Source organism: Varroa destructor, unplaced genomic scaffold (genome assembly GCF_002443255.2).
Source record: "Varroa destructor unplaced genomic scaffold, Vdes_3.0 BEIS01000004.1, whole genome shotgun sequence".
Classification (NCBI taxonomy): Eukaryota; Metazoa; Arthropoda; class Arachnida; order Mesostigmata; family Varroidae; genus Varroa; species Varroa destructor.
The window spans coordinates 17973524-17995243 of NW_019211457.1; the positions used below are offsets into that span (position 1 = coordinate 17973524).

The window sequence follows — 21720 nt, forward strand, 5'->3', positions numbered from 1 at the left end:
TTACGAAAAGTGCAATACAGTATCAATACGATTCGTAATATCTTCTTGACAGAGCTTGATTTGGGTCGCAGTCAAACGTACACAAGCTCTAATAATAGAAAATCCTTTCGCCATTATTTGCATTATATATTATTTATCGTTAACGACCATCTCTTTTACGGATAAAGCAATTCGTACCTTTTAAGTAGCGTTTATTGAGCTTTCCTCCGTTCTTCTTATACTAATACCGGCTTTTTTTTTCTTTTTATATAGTTAGTATCCCGTTACTCAGCTGAATATATGTTCTCTTTCTCCTTATTGGGCGGTGTCTTTTATTGCATCATTGGCTGATTCTCTCATCATGCCCACCATCGTCGATGAAGTGCTATAGCTTCTTGTTAAAGTCGCCGCCGCCATCGCCAGCTTCATCCTTTACAAAATTAAACACTGCATCACGATCGTCGCCCTGACCACGAACCGAGTGACGTCAAAACAAGCAGCAGCATCAGCAAAGGTCCCTATGTCCCATAATAGCACCATCTCAAGTAGCGACATCCAGTTCCCACGCCTGCCGGTTCGAATCTGCATCTCGTCAATGATTCGCACACCGCCATCGCTGGCCCTGTGAACATGACGAAAGTACTTGAGCGCTATCGTGGACGCAAACCACTAAAAGTAAAATTGACGCCGGAAGAAAGTGACAGCCACGGTCCCTATCTTCACCAGCAAAAGCTTCTGCGTTGAAGATGTTGGAAAAGGTAAAAGAGAAGATAAAGAAAAAGGCGAAAGTGACGGTACCGGAGAAGATCGTATTAATCAAGACGAGGGGCCACGGCAGCCGGACACGATACAACGATCTGACACTATACGTTTAAATGTTCGGCCACAAAATGATACCTCAGCGGTTAGCAGTTGCTGGGATGGTGTCAATTTTGACAGAACACTTTAGGCGTGTCTGTACACTAACACTATTAGTAGCTAGAAAAGAAACGATGGTACTAGAGGGGCAGAAATACAAGAGTGATCGTGAGTCTTGAAGTCTTAGAGTCGACAGCTCGGTCGTCCGCAAGACACAAAAAAAGAATTTGAATTTTATGTATATCGTCTCACTTGCAACGTTCGGGCTATGCTAAGGAATCTACCTAGTTTGCAGTAGAAACGGGCTCTGAGCGTCGTGAGTAATGAATGCCATATGCTGATATTATCAAGACAAATAGAAGCTTCTATAGCGATTTAATTTTTCTAAGATTTCTCATCGATTCATGTGAGATATGTAAGAGGAACCGACAGTAGATGCAATTTGTTGTGTGCTGCATGTCAGCTGATAGGATGTTTCGCCTTATGGCGGAGTTTTAGTAGTCGGTGATCGTTGTTGTTGCGGCAGCATTGTTCCCATGATGATGCAGTTGGTACCTATTCACGTTAGAGACATTCGAGGTGGTCGGAGTTTCGTTGTTGGGAAAAGCGAGCCTAAACAAGTAGCAACGGATGTAGGAGTTAGCAACACTGGCAACCATATTGAAGTGTCACAGCTGTAGTTAGAAGGAGTGAAATGTTGCGCTGAGGCGACGTTTGTATTTGCTTATTTCATATGGATGACGACGACGCTCGTGGACTATAAAACGCCTTAGAGAGTTTCTACGAAACGCTTTATTCTCCATTTTGGGCAAGGACACGAGGGGTACAACGTTTTGCAGCTGGCTGTGAGTTAGGCGTGAATACGGCACTATATTAAACAGATGTTTCGAATGAGTGAAATGGATCATAGACCGTATTGGGAACCGAGAAAAACAGAAAGATTAAACTTGTATTTAATAAATACATTTGTCCTATCACCGACATTTGAAAATCCGTCTTGAAGCCATATCAAAGGCCGCTGCAAAAAGTTCAAAACCAATTCGCATGTCAGTCTATTTGGTATACCCAACACTAATCCAATATGCTTTGAATCAATGCAGTCACATCAAGAGATGTCCAATAAGAATTGTTGCTCATCTCATTGCTGAAAAACTGTCACTAAAATGAGAAAAACCTTGCCTTGAGAAAAAACTGCAGCGAAGTCAGTTGTAAAGGCTTGATTTACTTCGAAATAATACTTCAATTCGACGGAAACATTGTTACATAAATACTTCATAAGGTGTACGCGCGTAAAATAAAAAGACAATAGATAAATAAAGGGAATAAAATTAAAAAAAAGAATTTGTAAAAGAAACGTGTTTGAAATAATTTCAGAAATAATCTAGATGTTGTATTACCTCCATGTTACACTTCCATCTTCCATACAGTCCGCGTAAAACATACGGGGTTTGAATGGCTCAACTGAATAATTTGCGATTCATTAAGTTATTATTACTTAGCTTATTATACTTAATTCATAAAAATTTAAGGTTCAACAAAAGTTAACAGGAACAACTGTCTCTTCTGGCCACTCTCAAAGCAAGCAGACTACATTGTGAAAACAGTGAAGTATGTGTGCACTTACTTGCTCGTTCAGCCACAGTGTACATATACTCAATATTTCATTGTAAAACTTTTAATATCTAGAACGGGTTCTATGTTCGGCATTTGCAAAAAGCGATTCTCACATGAAAACCTGCGGTAGAATACCGTTGCATGGGGGTAACATTCATAGACAGAAAAACTTAAAAATATACTAGAGAAATTATGACGAAAGACTACGTAAATCACACAAGGTAATGGAAATGCTGTGAGAGGTCTATTAATAGTTCTCGTCGTTAACCGTTGTCAACTATACATCAGATACGTTAAAGAAGCCTTGTTCCTTGATACGCTTTGACCGACCCTACTACCTAGTAGAATTTTTAAGAGATGGCCACATTGCTCGACGGTTTCCCTTCTTGATTCATATGGAAAAGGGTTTCATAGCAATTTACAGGTTATATTTCGTATTCGTTGTCACCAATTCCACTACTTCAATGGAGCCTGACCGTACCACATTTACCTCTCCGTAGATAGTTGCTGTCCCTTGAGCCCTGTTCACAGAGATTGGACAGTTAGTATGTCTTTTATGAAATACTGAGTAATTATCTTTTGCAAACGCTCGAAATTTGCAAGAAAAACACGGGAAAGCAAAGTTGATTTAGCGAAGTTCGTCAAATGAATCGATACGTTAATAGGAACGGACTACTCTCCTATTACACTTTGAATCTTTCCCTCCACATCCACGACAAGGCTTGACTGGAGTACGTAAACGGTAGGACCGACCTATGACCCGGACGTTCGATTTGGTGGACTATACTTCGAATCAGTGTAGGAAGGAACCTTCTGGTGAAAGTATATCCTGTCGCATAGTCTATACAACGCAATGGCCATCGGTTTCCTCATGAGAAGCAGTTAACCATGTATTCTGCCCCTTCGATACATACACATAGTATAGATTTGCTCGTTGATATTGTCTAATCAGATCTGGCTGTCACGAATGATAGAAACTTAGGCAACCAGAATCGACCAAATATAACGGTAACTTGATGATACAATAGCAAAGTCGATACTTATTGTAGGAGACTAAAACGCTTTGAGAGGGGCCGACGCTTGATATTACGCTATGAACAATTTAATTGATCGATGTCGTTAGATAAAGTGGTTATGCAAAGCTAATAAAACAGTTGTTGCCATTACAAATGTTGTTGTTGTTGGTTATGTAGCCGAGTCCATTGAGTCAAAGATCTAGACATGGATGACCCCTTGCCTTGATACCTTCACAATTTTGAAGGGAACTGCAATGCTACTGATGGTGCTTATCCTCGTCATTATGCCGATAACGCTAAAGGCGATGAAGGTGATAGTGGGCCAGGAGTGCCTGATGTAGTAGTCAGTGAGAGTTTGTCAGTGCTCGGCCACTGTATCTCTCTCTTTCCCTCTTGTTGCAAACGGCCCCGGCTTCGCCCGAGTGCAACGCTTCGCCCTGGGCCGCAATTGGCTCCAGCATTACCCGCGGTAGCAATCCCAACAACAGCGACAGTGACGGCGAATGGACGTCAGACACATTTCTCCATTAGAATCACATTGAACGCTGCTGCTGCTGCTGCTGCTGCTGCTGCTGCTGGGTTTAACCATCATACATACACAGATAGAACGTACAGGCAATGCTTTGCAGATCGTGCTTTGCGATAAGCGTGAGCGCGAACTAATTCATTGGAAGCATGTGACTGCATGTGTGTCTGTATGTTAGTCGTGCTTCCTAATTCAAGCATTTAGCTCCAACGACAACAACAGGAAGGAGCAGTGGTTGCCGCTGTCTTAAGAAGAATAGCACCCACAGTAGCGGCTAGGAATGTCAGCATTGAGCGCCTATGACAAGGCCGAACAGTTCTCTTGTTATTTCCCGAATACCACTACCATCATGTTCGACGTCGCCAAAGGTCGCCTTTATAATTGTTACGTCGATGAACAGAGAAGTCCGAATGACCGTTGCGATTTAGGCGGGAAAAGTGCAACGCTAGTGAGGATGAGGTGCAGTTAAATCTTAGACAAAATAAACGAAGCCAACATACACCGAAAACCAGCCAACGAGTTAAACTGTCATGGAAACAATAGCCAAAGCCAGTAACAACAAAAGAGCTAAAAACAACAATGACAAGACGAAGGAACAGGGGCGCTGACTCCAGCTGCTGGTACTGCTACTGCTGCTGCTGCTGCTGCAGGATCTCGCTACTGCCCCCTCCCTACACAGTAACTTACTTGCCTCCCCACAGTGCGTCGACGATGGTTTCTTTGATCGCCTCACCGACGATTCAGGGTCTCTCACTTTTTCCTTTTTTCGTTTTTTATTCGTTCTTTTAGTCTGAGCCAATGAACCAGCTGACTAAGCGTATAAACGGCCAGTCGCCGATCGCGCTTCGGAGCATTATTACATATATATGTGATCATCGTGGCAGCGTCTATCGCCATTGGTGAGGCGCCGTAGCGTCCAGAACGCGGTCTCTGCAACAACAGCGGTAACGGTAGCAAACGTTTCAGCGACAACGAGACGACGCCGTTACAAACGATAAACGCTACACGAAAAGGTGATTCTGCTGCTGCTGCTAGTGTCTGACTAAAACAGTAAACGACAAGCCGTATGCGGGACACGGGGGTTGACGATAAGAACGGGGTCGGGGGTGTCTTGCCAACCCAAAAGACTCTGGTTGTCTATAGTAGCTGAGCGTCAGTGGAAGCGATAATGTTTTCCAACCTCCCGACACCAGTTAGCTAGTCATAACAAAGCTAAACTCGTCGATTTGTTGGTATTAGTTTTCCTTGTTTTACTTTTCATCTACGCTATATTGTGATATCGAGGTCAAATTTCGGGAACCGGTTGTGACTAGAGCATATCATTGGTCTCCAGTCATACTACGGGTAAAGCAACCGGGGACATACGCTTAAGTGTTAGTAAAGTGAACCAGTTTCCATTGTAGTCCTACTATATGTTGTTAAAGCTGGAATTACGTAAGATTACATTGTTGCGCATGGATTATAATTATAATACATAAAGATGCCATCCCATCGCTGCCCCTGGTGAGTTTGAGACAATGAAAATATCAATAAAAATTGGTTAATAACATGATAACTTCATACGACGTGAAGTAAACGACAAGTTTGAATACTTAGCTCTCTCTTAAACTGATCGTTACTCTAACTCTTTATCAATAGTATCATATATAGCGGGCCATCTCCTCTACACCTAATATCGATAACGCTCTTGCGTCTACCTATAGGTCACCTATAAAATTATCTGTTTACATAGAAGCCCATATCATCATACGTTATTTACCTCATGTCCAACAGAAACAACGTACAGCAGCAGCTTTTACCGACGGCGTTCACTTGTCTGCTACGTGACAGCCGCTTTTCTGATTCTGCACGACTGCAAATGATACAACGACACGCGTACAATAGAGTGTGACATATATTCCCTGTCATTTCTTGTCACACATCAGCTGTTGGCGCTATTTCGATTTGTGGACCCGCCGCTCAACGTTGGGGAGTTTGCGAACGTAGATCAAATCTACCATCACTTCAGTCCTTCAAATTGGGGTGTCCAACAACTAACAGCTTCTCTCAATCTACCTTCAAATCTTCCTTTTCGATTTTCCTTAATATAGCTTATTGGCTATGTCATTGCTATAACTATGTATTCGTTGTGGCCGTCGTCTTCTTTTATCCTATGGCGTCATAGATGAAACGACTGTTATGTTTCAATTTTTTGCGCAATCAACGATTACGGCAGTTGCGACATGCACTGGTTTGCGGCGTCGTCAACACGTTAACATGGCAGAACGTTCTGATTTAGGAAATGCGATTGGTTATTGAAGTACTTTACCACTATTCGGCTCAGCTTTTTGATCTTTTTATGTTGCGGCTAGCTACGCGTTGATGTACGTTTTTCGCTTATGCAAAAGCCAGGACCCGTCGGAAGTTGAGAGTAAATCTTGCGCAAGCTAGTGCCCGTATACTACTGTATGTATGCGCGGTCCTAATGCTCTAGACGATCCTATGAAGCAACTAAACCGATTCTTTCCAACAGAAGCCCAGGGACGACAAAAACACGCACGCAGACGGCTTTCCGGTCGGTCTGCTTCGATGACACATTTGACAGTTCAACGGGAAAACACAACAAACGACTGAGTGGAAACGACGAATGCGGAGCTATCATGTCTGGATATAGAGACATACGGAGAGGTCCATGGACGGCGCGTGGTGATGCGTGATTGCAACGACGGTAAGTACGTGAATCCGTACACAAGCCACATGACGCCGGCCGTAACGTGGAGCCGTGGTATTGTCTATATTAACAAGGCAAAAGTATACGGTTTTCGACATACTCTTTCTACGATATTGTCCTCTACTAGCTGTTCGAAGACATATGTCGCATTTCGTTTGACTGACAATTGCAGGGGCACGTAACCAGGGGCAAACAGATGATGACATATCGAGTTTCGATTCGAGAGTTCTGTAATTAAAAATGCAGTAAAGTGAGATAGAAGCGATGTCTGGAGGAAGAGCGAAAAACATATGGGTTCTGTCGTACACGTTATACCGTAGCTGTGAAATAGGCGTTTCCTTATTGAGCGTTTATGGACATGTACGATGTTATATAGATATGAGGTCTGTTACTAGGCTGTCAAGCAGAGGTTAGACGGGCTAGGTCTGCATATCTATATACAGGATTTTTCTTACGCTTTCTTTCTAAAATCTAAATAAAAATAAATACATCAACGAAATTTTTTCTATGTCCTAAACGCATCATTTTTGGCGGCCATGCTTGGTCAATATAAGCACCACCTACTGCGATTGCAGCTTCTATATTTAAACCACTAACTGCTCATTCACTAAATATTCCTTTTTAATCCGTAAGTAATTGTTTTATTACTAATCACGCGTCAAGCGATATTGGTAAGCGACAGTTTATTAGAGTGTCACTCAAGTACGCTCTATATAAAAAATTGCAAAGATTTAAAATCTCTGACTGGCAGCAGGCCAAAAGTCTCAAACGTAAAGGAGCTTCAAACGCAAAAACTTCAAGAGGTACAGAGGGGGGGGGGGTGTGATAGTATCAAAAAGACTAACAATTTGAGCTTGAGTTCTATATCGAAAATCTAACTACATGAAAAACCGATTTTAGGGTCATTTTAGTGAATTTTCCAGCCTGTTAAACCTAAACTCTGTTGAGGATCTTCCGATTAGCTCCATGAAAGTCTTGCTCGGGTTTTTCAGAAGCCGTATTAAAACTCGCGATAATGTGGACCTTCGAGCACCACGATGGAAGTTCGTTTAACGCCAAAGTTCCAAAGATGGCGCATTATCAACGGAACGCTGCAACAAAACACCTCCCCTGATAATCTGAAGTCTAGAATAACACTCTTTCACCATACGCACCTTAATATTTAAGTTTATAGTGTCACGTATATATATATATATATATATATATATATAGGTGAAAATAAATTTATTACACAAACACATTCACACAATTAAGCCGTTACCGTACCTATGCTACACATTGACCAAGTATCGAAAGGGTAACAGAAACATAATTTAGTTATAACAACACCAGCGAACCAAATCAGACCAAGCCTAAGCTGAAATGGAACAAAAACTTCGCGCTCGAGGGTAGACAGACAGATAGGCGTGTATGGGCGGTAACGCAGCACCGGTGAAGATCTTAGCGGCGGCTTTAAAGACGCTGCCGCCGGCGATTTCGGCCGTATCGGATAGGTGGGCAATGGAACATGTGGCTATGCTGCTGCTGTAGTTTTGCCGTTATTTTCCGTTGCGTGTCTATTGAGATTTTTGCTTTCTGATTGCACTATATTTCGCAATCCTGATAAAGTACCCCCAGGTAGCCCTACCCTCTCGTGTTGTTATTGTTACTAGCCCCACTATTGCTAATGGTGATAGCAAGGCATACCACCGCCCCCGACTTGTCCGTAAAGCACAGCAACGGCAGAAAAATTTGCTACGCCTACTGCAGGGTCACCAGAGCTTTGGTTACAGAAAAACATAAAGACTAAGCAAGGAAACGCTAAAGATCGCTATAGACGTATTGAATTCGCACAGTAAACTTAAAGGAAACATTTTAAGCCAAATTATAGATGTAGTGAATTTTTTTTTAAACCGAATAGTTATGCTTTAAGTGGAAACACGGCTACTTCTGTCTATCGGCATGGACGCACGAAGGGTGCACAAAATAAATTCCAAAGCAAGTGTACAATAATTAGCCATGAACCGGTCATTATACAAATTGATTTCCAAATGAGAAAAGATAGCTCGTACATTTAGAGGTCCGTGCAGGTGTTTCAAAAGCCTGTCTGAGTAGGTAACTCAATACAATCAAAGGGCCGATTAAAAACAGCGATTACTATTTTCTATCCCTCGCTCGTATTTTCGTCAGAGAAGTGCGTGCGTCCGCGTTCAAACTGGAACCGTCTCACACCCCTGGTTCGTGCACAGCCACATTGCCATTGCACGATCGCTAAGACCTTTGCTTCTATCACATGTAGTAATTCACCACATGCGCATGTAAGCATGAATGGCGACAATAAAACTGGTGAAATTTATGTCGTGCATTTTTCGATTGTCGTGCCTGACCATTTGGATATTTCGGTTCGATCTAAAACAAGTTCATTATTTAATGGGCGCGACCGTTAAGGTCGCACCCATCGAAACCTTTCGAAATCTAGTTACATCGTAGTAATTAGCTAACTACCTATAACACGAGTGACTTTTTTTTTTATATATGTATAGACATAGTAAAAGATGTAGGACGACATCTTGTCACGAGCGAAATGTTGGCGGCAAGGTAGCTATCTTCGATAAGATAATTCGCACCCGTGTTTCTCTACATTCATTGCTGGTCCGGAAACGTGTAATGGAGTATTGTTTGCAAGAAGCCTTTTTCTATTAGTATTTCTTTTATATCTTCCTTGTAGAAGATTCGTTCACGAAGACCGAAACCCAGCTAAAAAGAAATAGGTCTGGCAAGATGACGGAACAAACATTAACAGACTGCTTCTGATTTCAGTCGATGGCGTCAACAAAAAAGTATTACCTGAGTCACTATTCAAACCGAATTCTTGAACAGATTCCAGCAGATGACTTAACTAAATACATTAATGGTAAAGACGTATTTTCGGGAGTTCTGAAGTACGAAAAACAAAGACATTTACATTTACCAGCGCTAGACACAAAGGTCTTACCGAGGTTAGTAGAGGTATATTTCAATACCGCACATTTTGACATCTGGGATACTCAAACCTAAAATCATTGCACTTTTATGGTACAAACATAAATTGTCTACTTTTAGTTAGCCGAGTCCTATTTTGAGTAAGCAAATTTTTTCGAATAGAATGATTTTTTCGAATCTCTGATATCGTCATCAACCAATATGGATTAACGCTCAAAAATGGAACCTTGACCCTTTAGACCGAAAATGTTTTCATCAAACGACTAGTAGCATATAGCAGGCGCAGTGTACAAGGCTGATACACCTACACAGACACACGAGATTGTATCTAAAATGGCTGGACAGTTTACAGGCAGGCTATGCCACACGCTCATTATTGATACGCTTGGCATCCATTAATTCATACATTATAATTAAGGCATCCATAAATAATAATAATTGAAAAATAAGACTACCATGTCAAGGACGTATTGTTTCGCTTGATAGTACATCGTAACTATCCGGGCTGTGGCATGTCGATGATCACATGATTTTTCAGCGTCAGACCGAAAACAAGCCTTAGTAGATCAGGATGAGGATGTGGAAGCAATAGGGCTAAGTTTTATTATGTGCTACCGTTGACATGCTCGTTGATTTATATGTTCAATGATTATTGAGTTTCGTGATTCACTTTGAAATGGAACGAACTCCGGCGTCGCACTGAACAAACGACTGCTAAAGCTGCGGGAATCTAGAGAAAATGTCCTGCTGTCTTCCGGCAAAACCAACTGTGAGTTATAACTAGCGACATAGCCAATGAGCGTAGGCCATTTCGGCATAACAGCTAAATTCACTGCCACCAAATTACAGAAATTTAAGCGGATCGAATCGTTGATAGACAACAACCTGTGCCTGTGCCTGCGTGCCTGTGCCAATGTACCGACCTGACGTGAGCTTAGAAGAGACATTTAGATCAGTGCCGTATAGCATAATACTTTCCAAAAAGCGCCCGGTATCCAATCTGCTACTTTAAAAAGATTAGCTTACATCAAACTGTTAGTTCTACAACAAAAGTCATTACCATTCAAACGTATCACGTAGCACATGAAGAGGCGGCTTATGGTAAAAGTTGACCCACATAGTTCGAGCCGAACCTATTTCAGTTAAAAGCCAATGCCTTCGTTCGGCTCGAAACTGATTTGTTTCTGTTTGACGGGCTTACATCCTACCCAACTTTAAATTTCCTTTCGTTTGGCATACATTATCTTCAATAAAACCATTTTAAAGAATATAACTTTCATGTAAATAACAAGTACGGCCACTGGTGGCGGATGGCTCTCGATCACGGCTTGGACCACGTGCTTGTTGCAGCACGGTTGATGCTGATATTTTCGTCATTGGCAGACAGGGAGGTTGAACTGCCCACGTGACTAGCCTTATTTTGATTCTCTGCTGCGAGTATCATCTGTACCCTCGGGCGTACATCGCTCCTATATAGATTTCAAACGAAATTCGCTACGACCCTGCGGATACGCCAGGAAACACTATAGAAACTGCTCGGTTATTGCTCAGCTATTGTTCCTGTGGTGCTCTAATTTTGTATCTTTGATAGAACATCAACTGTATGATACTATTATGGCATTGCACATTGGCAATCTAAAACTGTGACGGCCTACTAAACGTATTTTTCTTGTATAAATTCAATTGAATCTATATTTCACGCATACAAGACAGCCGTGGATACGGCGTTATTACGTCACTACTATTGCAACCGTTCTGTAAACTGAGTTAATGGTTATTTCATAGATGTGTTTATTGTTATCGCAGTGTATTTGGTACGTGGTTATAAATTGTCCGCGTGGTCACGTATCTGAATTGACAAGCTTTCGTATACGACGTGATCTTTTTTTTGGCGCTATGCTTTGTCGGCGGCACCCTGCCCAGGCGCAGAACGAGTAGAACTACTAAAATCTCCTTTGGAATCTACAAATGGTCAGTTTTAATACCCCATTATTTTATACTTTCGGTTGGTACGGATTAATACAGAAACCACCTACTATAGTACTACCGCATATGTTAAAATATGTGGATCAACGAATCCCATGCGTATAAAATAATCTTGTAAGAACACATTGGTTTCTGTTGTAAGTACCCGTTGACCGTACATACGTTGGGGTTCGCTGGGGTTGGTGGTAGTCTTGGTAGTGGTAACGACGGGGTTGAAAGGAAGAAGTGATGTTGGGAAGACGAACAGGAGATGAAGTTCAAGTAATCTATAAAAAAAATTCACACTGCAATCACGCGGGCTACTGGGAGAAATGGTCGGCTCGACGATAAACGAACAAATGCGGATGAACAAATGGCATATAGGCATTGCGCGCGGTTGTGCGCAAACGACGATCGATACGGTTCGAAAACAGACAACGTATTAGCGACAGGATAAGTCGTAGAAGTTGGCTGGTAGTTGGAGCTGCAGTCGAAGTTCCTCCGCTTTATGGGGTCTGCGCTTATTGGTTCAGTGCTTTAACAGCAACAATGACGACGACGAAGTAATTCAAATTTAGTCGAAATGAGTTTCAGGCAAGCTACTACTACTTCACGGTTGCCGCTGCTGTTGGCGCTCGTGTGTTAGCCGCTAGAGTGGCGGTGTCAGGAATAAACTTTCGGATGAAGCCATTCCGACTTTTTTTTCATTTTTACTACTACTGCTGATGATGGTGTTTTTATTTGTTTGCAACACGATGTGTGACGGTTTTAGTTTAAAGATTTCACAAACAACAACAACAACAACTCGAACACAAGTCAGTCACACAGCGGACTATTAGCCGGCAAATGTTGTCCTGTTGCTGCACATGTTGCCCTGTTTAGGGCTGTAGAGCCACTATAACAGCGAAATTTTCTCTCCGGCACTGAATCCCGCTGTACTGAGATACGGCCGCAGCAGTAGCAGCGAGCACAAACATTTCGGCCTGTGCGCGTTACGGAGCGGAGCGACGATGCTGCGAAAAACTAGAAACGACGACAGGCTCCGGCGTCAGCTCCAGTTGTTGAAACTGACTACTACGATATTACATAACGACCACAACGACGCGGTATCAGTGACGAGAGCAACGGGGTAATGACAGACGCCTATGGATCATTGCAAGGGAAATTGAGCAATGCATTGTACACCGAAAACAAGCCAGGCCATATGGTTCATTTGACATCGATGCTGTGAGCATAAGAAGGAAACGCAGTTATAACCGTAGCCATAGAGAACAGGTAGAAAGCTTTTTGGCCAACTGGAACATATTCGTACAGTCGTTCTCTATAAAGTGAGGATATAAGGCACGTTTTTTCGAGTTACTACTAGTTCCCGTCACACGTACACGTTAGATGCGGATCAGTCGCGAATACCATTGAATACAGCATACTCTACAGAGGCTAGCTTGTATATGTCAAAGAGGCGAATATATGTATGTATATAATTAAACATGGTAATATCAATGGCATACTGTTTACTACAGATTTTGTTTCTACACAACGCGAATTTTCTTTTTTCAGACTCAGTAAATATTAAAGGTATATTTAAAAGGTCATGCATTTTATCAACTGGAAAGATAACCGATCAGAGAAGCTCCCAACGACTCAGCGGAAGTAGGCAGATTCGATTTTTTCTTACTCAAGGCATACGACTCAAAATGGTTTTACCGGGAAATTGGGCTCATTATATTTATCGGCCCCTAACAAATGTGTGCGTCGAACACAATCGCGTTAAGTTGCTATTCTTTCAGTGCTTGACTCGTTTTAACACGAAAATCGTAGAAGTCTGCCTTGCCATCATTCAGACAAGCTTTAGGCAAGGGTAAATCTGTCATGTATAGAAATTCCTTCCCATCAAATGTTCATTATCACTACCGCTTTGATTGCGATATATATGTATATATATTGCAGCTCTTTAAGTTCTGGACTTGCGTTTAGAGCGGTACTTAAACAATTTATCCTCAGGTCGTACCCCTACGCCCACGTCTCGTTACATATAATGACGACTTCAGATCCGGCTCCAAATGTGTTAAGGTAATTTTAATGCAGTTGATAACGGAACTGTTTTTGCCCTTTGGAAAAAAGCTCTGAGCTTTTTAATTTATAAAAGATATTCGTGTGCGATATCTGCTGCCTTTGCGAGTTATCAAGGTGTAATTTGACAATTTTCCAGCATAAATTACTTTATTCACGTTTTCGTCCGTACTCGCTGTGACGCATGGCCTAGCTTTCAAAAGCCTTATCGTCCGTCGAATCAATTTGTGAGTGATTTATTTGGTTCTTAAAAATTGTTTTTTGATGTTCCGTTGACGCACGGCCAAAAGTTACGTACTTCAAAATACGAACATTCTGAAATTTGAAGACGAGCAGAAGAATGTAGACGCGACAGTCCCAGTCAAGGTGCGGGCCTGCCTTTAGCCGAAAAAACTAAGCGTTTTATTGATGCTTCTTTGATCCAATAATAAGCGGCTCTTGTCAGAATAGTAAGATCTTGTGGAGCTATTTATGTAAGACCATAAATTATTGTATAACAAACGATATTATAAAATTAATTCAAAGTTTCTATTTTCTGCAACAAAAATGTTACTTCTATTGCTCAGCCTGACTAGCCAGTTTTGTATTCACAGTACATGCCTTCGCCTTGTGACCTAAATTTTTCCGCTCACGCATAAATTTCCCAAAAAAAAAACAAAGAAAAAGAGTTTTTCACATTTATCACAGTACCTGAGCACGTTTAAGACATTGAGAAAGCCAGCAGGCCCCATGGCCTTGAAGTAATATGAACCGATTTAAGAAAGAATTCATATGCTGTTCTACTGTAGTTTCAACGTGGCTCGCTTTCGTTGACGACCAAAGAGTAGGACCTAAGGCGGAAGACCCTATTCAACAACGCCTGTCCGATTTGGTACAAGGTGAGGGGCCCACCACAGTCGTCTGCCGTCAAGATCACTGTCGCTTTCATTGGTGGCCAGATCCGGATGTAGCAAACTCAGAAAATGGCGGGACGGTTCGAAAGGGGTAATCGGAGCTAACAAGCGCAGAAAGTTGTCGTAAATTTAAGCGCTCGCATTTTTGTGCTTTTAGGCAATATGTGAAGATCAACAGGCGGTAGTCGATGTAAAAACGAAAGTAAAAGTGATTAGCGCTTTCTAAGGACGGAGATGGCTGTGGCATAAATTGAGATTGTAGGGTATTGAGCAAATGAACATGGTGCCTCTGTTGAATGCCATACCTCTGTTAGCCGAATGTTGGTCATCGTGAGTGCCACGTTCCCTCCGCAGATGCCATTAATCTATGAAAGTTGTGGGGTAGATCAAGAAACGAATTTAATGCGAAGACTGAACCTCGATATAATGAACGAGCCACTATATACCATACCTATCTCTTAGTCCAATTCTGAAAGTAAACAGGGAACGTGGAAATAAGGGGCAGGAGGCGCTGTATTAAATCAAAGTGAAATAAGTGGCCGTAGGACGAGATAGTACAAGATACGTGGCCTTCGGATAGTGGCAATAACATAGGGACCGCGTACATCGTACCCTGATTATGTTAATTATGATTGATTATTGCTATTAAGTAAAGTTAATTAAATTTTTATTGATTATTCTTAGTATTATTATTATTATTCGTCTGGATATTTTTCGCAGTTGACAACAGTGTCACTTTTGAACTGTTTGGCGTGTTGTGATTTGTATGGCATGTGACTGGGCGTAATGGACATAACTGAAAATGCCCATCGGGAGAAAGAGGCACATATTGTATATTTATGCGATGTCTGCAGATATATAATACGAACGTCCCGTAAAAACGAATTCTATGAAAGAATATATGACCGCGTACGACCAGCTTCAACCATCGGCCCCCCCAAGTTTGTCATCATCTGGAGACTCTACCCGTAAAGACAGAGCTGAGCTACAGGCGCGCGTTATATGGTAAAAATGCTAATCTGATAAATTCACATCGTACGTATGTCAAAATATTGTATTGTAATGATCATTTTTTTCGAACGTTCCGCCGTAGCCATCACCCACGTTCCGGCTAGTCGATGCGTCTGAAATTTTTGCATCACAATTTTCATATCATTACGTGCAAGCATGACCACTGAATATAGTGAGTCATCAAGTCTGCAGAAAACAATCAAGATTGGTGACCTGTAATCTCTAATAGTATCTACCTACTCTAAAGATCAATGGTTCTCCTGCATGCATATGAAGGCGAAAGACACATCAGAACCGCTTACGCTCGTATGCATACATATTGCGAACCTATTGAGTTCTACCGTAATTCTGAAACATCGCTCCTCTGCTCGCGACTATACTGTACCGTCCGTATGTCACACGGAGATTTCTGCGTTGTTGTTGTTGTTGTTGTTGTGTTTCGCGGCAACGGCAGTGTGGTATGTTATGTAATATAATACAATACAATACGATGGCAATATTTTATCTCGCTATAATTTTTCTACTATTATCCTTGCAGCTGTAGCCGAAGTTGTTACGTTACGCGAGCCCCTCTCACCCGCCTCCTTCCCTACGATGGCGTCATAGCCGTGGCCAGTCAGCTGCTTTTGCAATTATTCACTGCCACTTAGAAATCAAGCAAGCTTTTATTCATCCGTATCCTCTTTTGATGATGCTGATGGGGCCTCTGCTGATATGACTGTCGTGTGTGTGTGTGTCTTGCCCTTCGAGAGTGCATGTAAAGTACTACAGCTTCGTAGTACTTGAATTCGTTAGAAGCGTCCCCGCGCGGCCGAGCTTTGACGTCTCGTCGTATACGTGTCACCGGGTCCTTCGCTGTGTATGCGTTCGTGCTTTGTGGGTGATATATCGTGAGCTGTCGCTTTTATTTACATCAACATTGGTTTGCTGGTTGTCGAATGAGGGCTTCGATTCGACCGGCTGTGACTGTCTCTGTGCGTATTTCACTGTCGTATTTTGATCTTATGGCGCACGCTGTTGTCATTTTTCACCGTTTGTTTTTTTAGCCATCTTCTATTACGTGCATAGCAATAGTGGGAGTCAAAGCGGTATCCTCGTCGTCACCAACAGTCCCAGGCGCCATTGCATTGCGGCAGTTTTGAGTGGCGACAGCGGCAACGACCATAACGCTGCTGCTTCTGCTACTGTTATTTATTCGCGCCCAATGAGCAAAGACGTTTGGCGGCTGGAAGCAGTGGCTGGAACAGCGCGTCATTGTTTAGCTTTGATAGCCTTAGACGTGCAACAACGAAAGTAGAAAAAAGGGGGCAACAGTGGCAAGCAAATGTCAACGTTTCGTAGCTGACGGCGTTATTCATATAGCCGCTATTTGCGGACAACGGCAACAGCGCTGGCTTGGTCGTCGTCGATATAGCAGCACTGATATTAGTAGTGGTTGAGTGACGTTGGCGGACGCTACCGGGCAACAGTTGAACTGATGTCCTGCGAGATTTTCTGTACGCGATGCTACAACCACCATTACTAATATCGTTATTGTGTTTGTGCTTATTCGCACGTCGCCGACTGAACAACATCTACAGCAGCGTTTGCTTGGATCGACGAGCAAATATAACTGCTATCGTCGCCAACTTCACTAGTGCTAGACAAACCATAATCAGAAACAATAACAATGAAAACACCACTACCGTCATTACCCCCGCCCCCCCACCTCCCCCTCTTATGCCCCGGATGGGTTGCGACAAGAAGGAAGAGTGGATGGGGAAAGCCATGGGGAGAAAACAAGAAACTAGTTATAACAAAAGATGGTGGCACCACAATAAAGATTCTGTATACTACTTCTGTTGTGTATACACACTAACTTTTTTTCCAGACGCCACAGATCCCGTCAACTAGACATATACTACACATACTAAAGTGTGAGTAAGGAATATTATGCGTACATATATAATGTGTACTTGTTGTCTGTCAGCTGAATGTAAAGCAGCGTTAGGGATTGCGAAAATACTGCCCAACGGCTACGCCAAGCGCCAGTTCAAATAGAGTCCATAACGCCAGACAACACAAATGAATCCGGGCACTGTTAGATGACAAAACTCATTTAGGTTAATACGAGAAACCTGTATAAACCAATATAGACGCACAGAAAGTAAATCTGCTTCTCTTATATATGTATATCAAATTATTATTAAGGTTATATAGTTCCTTATACCCGAGCCACTCACTTACGTTACCCAAGTACCTTAAATACAACATTATATCTGGGTGCATATGGACATAAAGACACGCAAAAGCACGCACATATCTCGATGCGGTTTTATGCGATTACTGATCAACTTGGGATATTTCAAATATCTATACTCATTTTCCGATTATTAGATTCTTTGAACTATTTTTGAAATATATTTATTTTTTAAAAAAATAGAACGTGTGCGCGTATCGTCACAAAGACACAAGGCAAATACTATTTTTGCATTTATGTTGGAGTTGATAACATGAGCTAGTTAGAAAATAACGAGGTCATAATATAATGAGGTATAGAATCTTCGTCACATGTTGCTAATCCCAGTCCAGTTTGATCGTCGATTAACACCTGTATCCATTTTAGTCTTGCGTCCAAAATAAACGAACAAAATCTTTGACATAAACGTAAAGTGTTTGACGTTGCACACCCGACTCTGGAGGCTTTTCAGATAGACTGACGCATCTGGCACTTGCCTAATGGAAAAAATGTATATATATATATATATATATATATATATATATATATATTTATATACTTTTTTTTTTACTTATTAGGCTGTTACAAGCGAACATGGCGGGCTTTGGAATTGATTAACTTCTGAACTGCTTGTCCTTGAATATGAATGACCTTAGTTTATGTTAGAGCTACTCTCGTTTACTTTTTTGACGGACTTGACCTAGCGCCCTGGAAGCTTCTGGATAATCATTTATTTACCACTCGCGTGTAATTTCTGTATGGTTTTTTGAAACAAATCGATAGTGAGACATGCTTTCCCAACAGTTGCCCCCTTTAAAGCATGGAAAGCCCCGTAATCATATGAATTTAAATTTGGAGGCTAAGCGAATTGATGCAAGGTTCAATGCTCCGTTGCTCAATGCAGGGATTATTATTATCATTATTATAAGTTATTGAAACTTTGCACCGTTCACGTATTGTGCTTTCGCTTAAGGCCTCCTCGCTTAATGTCATATTTGTAATGTTATTTTTAATAATTATTTACAGCCTTGTGGCTTTCAGAGAGCAGAAATGTCGCTTGTGAGCGTTGATTTTTGGAAACTAAAGGAGGTTTGAACACATTTCCTGGAGTAAACTCCACCAGTTTTCTGTCACAAGTTCTTAGAAGACTGAAGTAGCCATCGACCAAATGTCATCTGCTACCCGCTCGTCGTTCAAAGGTTTCAGAACTTGCTCGACTTGCTTATAACAGCCCTACATGCATATGTACATATATACTGACGATTTAGAAATATATACAGTGGAAATAATGATGACGAGATTTTTAGGTTATGATTGTTATTACGTTTGGACCGATTAGAAAGGGCTGTACCGATCTTCACGAAGAAGACGGCATAATGTCATTTATATGCGAATTGCATAGAGCAAGGGGCACACCATTAGCACTCCACGGGAATGGTGCCACAGAGGATAATGAACTCAGAAAGCACTTTCAAAGACATGCTCCCCAATCACGCGTTTTCGTACAAACAAGACTCCATATATTAATAATATGACATGAAGACCTGATCACAATATTTGCTTGCCACCCATTAGCGAAAGCTGCATCTGAGTCAGCTTGAAGTGACGCGAATCAATAAGGGCTTGCTTGTCGTCTTCTATGGCTTACCAATAATTAAAAGTTCTTGATATCAAGACAGTATCGTTGACTTGAAGCTTTTAAATATCCGGAAATTGGCCAAAATGAGCTGCAGTGAATGAGTCTGAAGTACTGATCTGGTGAAGCAGTTTCTCCCATGAAAATACTCGGGAAGACAGAAATAATCTTTGACAAATACAGTGCAACATAGACGTTTGTGTGTCTCTACGCAGCTGGATTCTCTTACTATGGGAACCAAAGTTGTGATTCCCAGCGATATCAATGGTTCCGTTAGACGTTTTGCGCTTAATACATGACATACGTAATTGTATGGACATCATAACAAGCAAAAACAATGAATACAAGCCGATCGAGTCTCATTAACACTATTTTTCTTGTTCCTAAAGATGGCAAAAAATATGTGAACCTGAAATTTTACGAAGATACGCAGCAACTTAAAACCAAAGAGCGTAATATTAGTAAATTCTAGCACCGACAATGCTCGTCATAAACAGAAATATATTTCCAATGTTTAAATCGCACACGCATATATATATATATAAATTTGGCTACGGTGCAAGCGGCTTGTTGGAAGTTGTACAATTCCGTAATTCCGTGCGGCTCAGCCTATCGCATGTTCCGTGCGACTTACATAATAATCTGATTTCTCAATGTTTTAATACAGTTCATCTTCAAATTCTCAAAATGTTCAAATTCTTATTAGCTGTTTGTTGCATTGAATATCGCTACCCGATCGATTGCTACATCTCAACAACAACTCTACGACAGTACGAACTACACCAGCAGAAGACGATAGCAAAAATATGGCTTGACCAGATTATCGGGAATGCTGAGCTGGGAAAGCAATAAACGACTAACGGCTGAGGGCTTAAATACATTCGCCTGTCGTACTTTTTCAGGGATTAAATATACGAATACGATTGACGGATTAACACAAACAACTGTGACTACGTCGACTCACAGTGTACGTTCTAATTCATATCACAGGATTTCATAGATAAATTCTCCCGTTGAACTTAGTTCGTGGTAGCCGGCGTGATGTTACCTAGAACAGCACAGGCAAAGATGGTATTGACCGTATACGTTGTTTCCTAGTAAACTGTCTGGGTCAACAAAGATCTTACTGTTGAAGATTACTCATAGCTTTTAAAGACTGGATCACCTGTTATTATTAGTGATATGAATATGTTTTCCGTAAAGGTGGGCACCTCGAATTTCCTCATGTCGCCGAATCAAGCTCGATATGCGACTTCATTCGACATGCCAGATGCTCATGTTGCATGTGTTACCTATTTAGAAATCAACTACACGGATGATTTATACGTATATCACATATATAAGCGCAGTAGTTTGGGTCTGCATTTTATCCGTCCTATGCTGTCATGTGACAACAGTGGTATAATATGAAACTGATCTGCTTTTGTCAGTTTCGGTCATTTAATTGATAATTATCGAGCGTCAGTAGCATTGAGTTTTTTTTCAAACCTTAAGACACTGCAACTATTAGCTACGTTTAGGAGTTTTATAATGATGAAGATTGTAGTATCCTTTTGAGCGAAGTCTTTACAAGCTGACATTGTTAACATCCAAAGAAATATCAGACATGTCTATGGTCTCCGATTTAGGACACATGTAATTACTGTTGCGTTAAATGACATCCTACGTAGTTAAAGGTCGATCATTGTCTAGAAGCTAGATAATTCTTAGTTGTAAAAAAGTCTTATGTGCCGCAAAATAGCCAAATGTCTGGCGGAATGAGACCAAAGGCAGCCGCTCTAAGTCCTACTAGCGATAGAGAAATTGTACTACACCGTTTATTGTTACTATTATGTGTCATAAAGTCGTAATCAATACAGCCAGTGACTTTCAAATCTCACACGATTCTGGTGACTAATAAACGCGCTTTTTTTAGTGCTCATTGGAGTATCAACACTAATTAAGTTATTATTTCGTATTTTATTTATGTGGCTTACTATTAAATACTGTTTTAGATTAAAGGCATGGGCAACTACAGATTTTGTACCAACATTCGCTATTTCGGCAAACCGGATTGTCTCTATAAGAAAACGATACCTTCAGATTAGCGTTGATCGGTGTATCCGGATCAGACTGTTGGAGTTGTCTAACGCAAAGCCATAGTGGATCGATAGACGCTGTATTGTAGTTAAAAGCAATACGACGATACATAGAAAATCGGTATCTAGACACAATCAAGAAGAGTCAAAAAGTTCTCTTGAAAAGTTCTATTATACATTAATAA

At 41.3% G+C, this 21720-nt stretch overlaps 2 protein-coding genes across 9 annotated transcripts in view; one reads left to right on the forward strand and one right to left on the reverse strand.

Annotated features, from left to right (window-relative positions):
* Positions 1-21720, reverse strand: part of sona (sol narae metalloprotease) — a 247384-nt gene that overhangs the window by 175693 nt on the left and 49971 nt on the right. The gene's annotated exons all lie outside the window — the stretch shown is intronic.
* Positions 1-21720, forward strand: part of LOC111250254 (uncharacterized) — a 68731-nt gene that overhangs the window by 17247 nt on the left and 29764 nt on the right. Inside the window, exons 3-4 of one of the 6 annotated variants that reach the window (XM_086987913.1) lie at positions 6506-6700; positions 6876-7214. The exons of 1 other annotated variant lie outside the window; for it this stretch is intronic. The gene's annotated coding sequence lies outside the window, so the exon portion shown is untranslated. Of the gene's footprint in view, positions 1-252; positions 2192-5732; positions 6701-6875; positions 7215-21720 lie in introns of those variants that run through there. 4 more of the 6 variants (XM_086987911.1, XM_086987910.1, XM_086987914.1 and 1 more) reach the window with 4 other exon arrangements.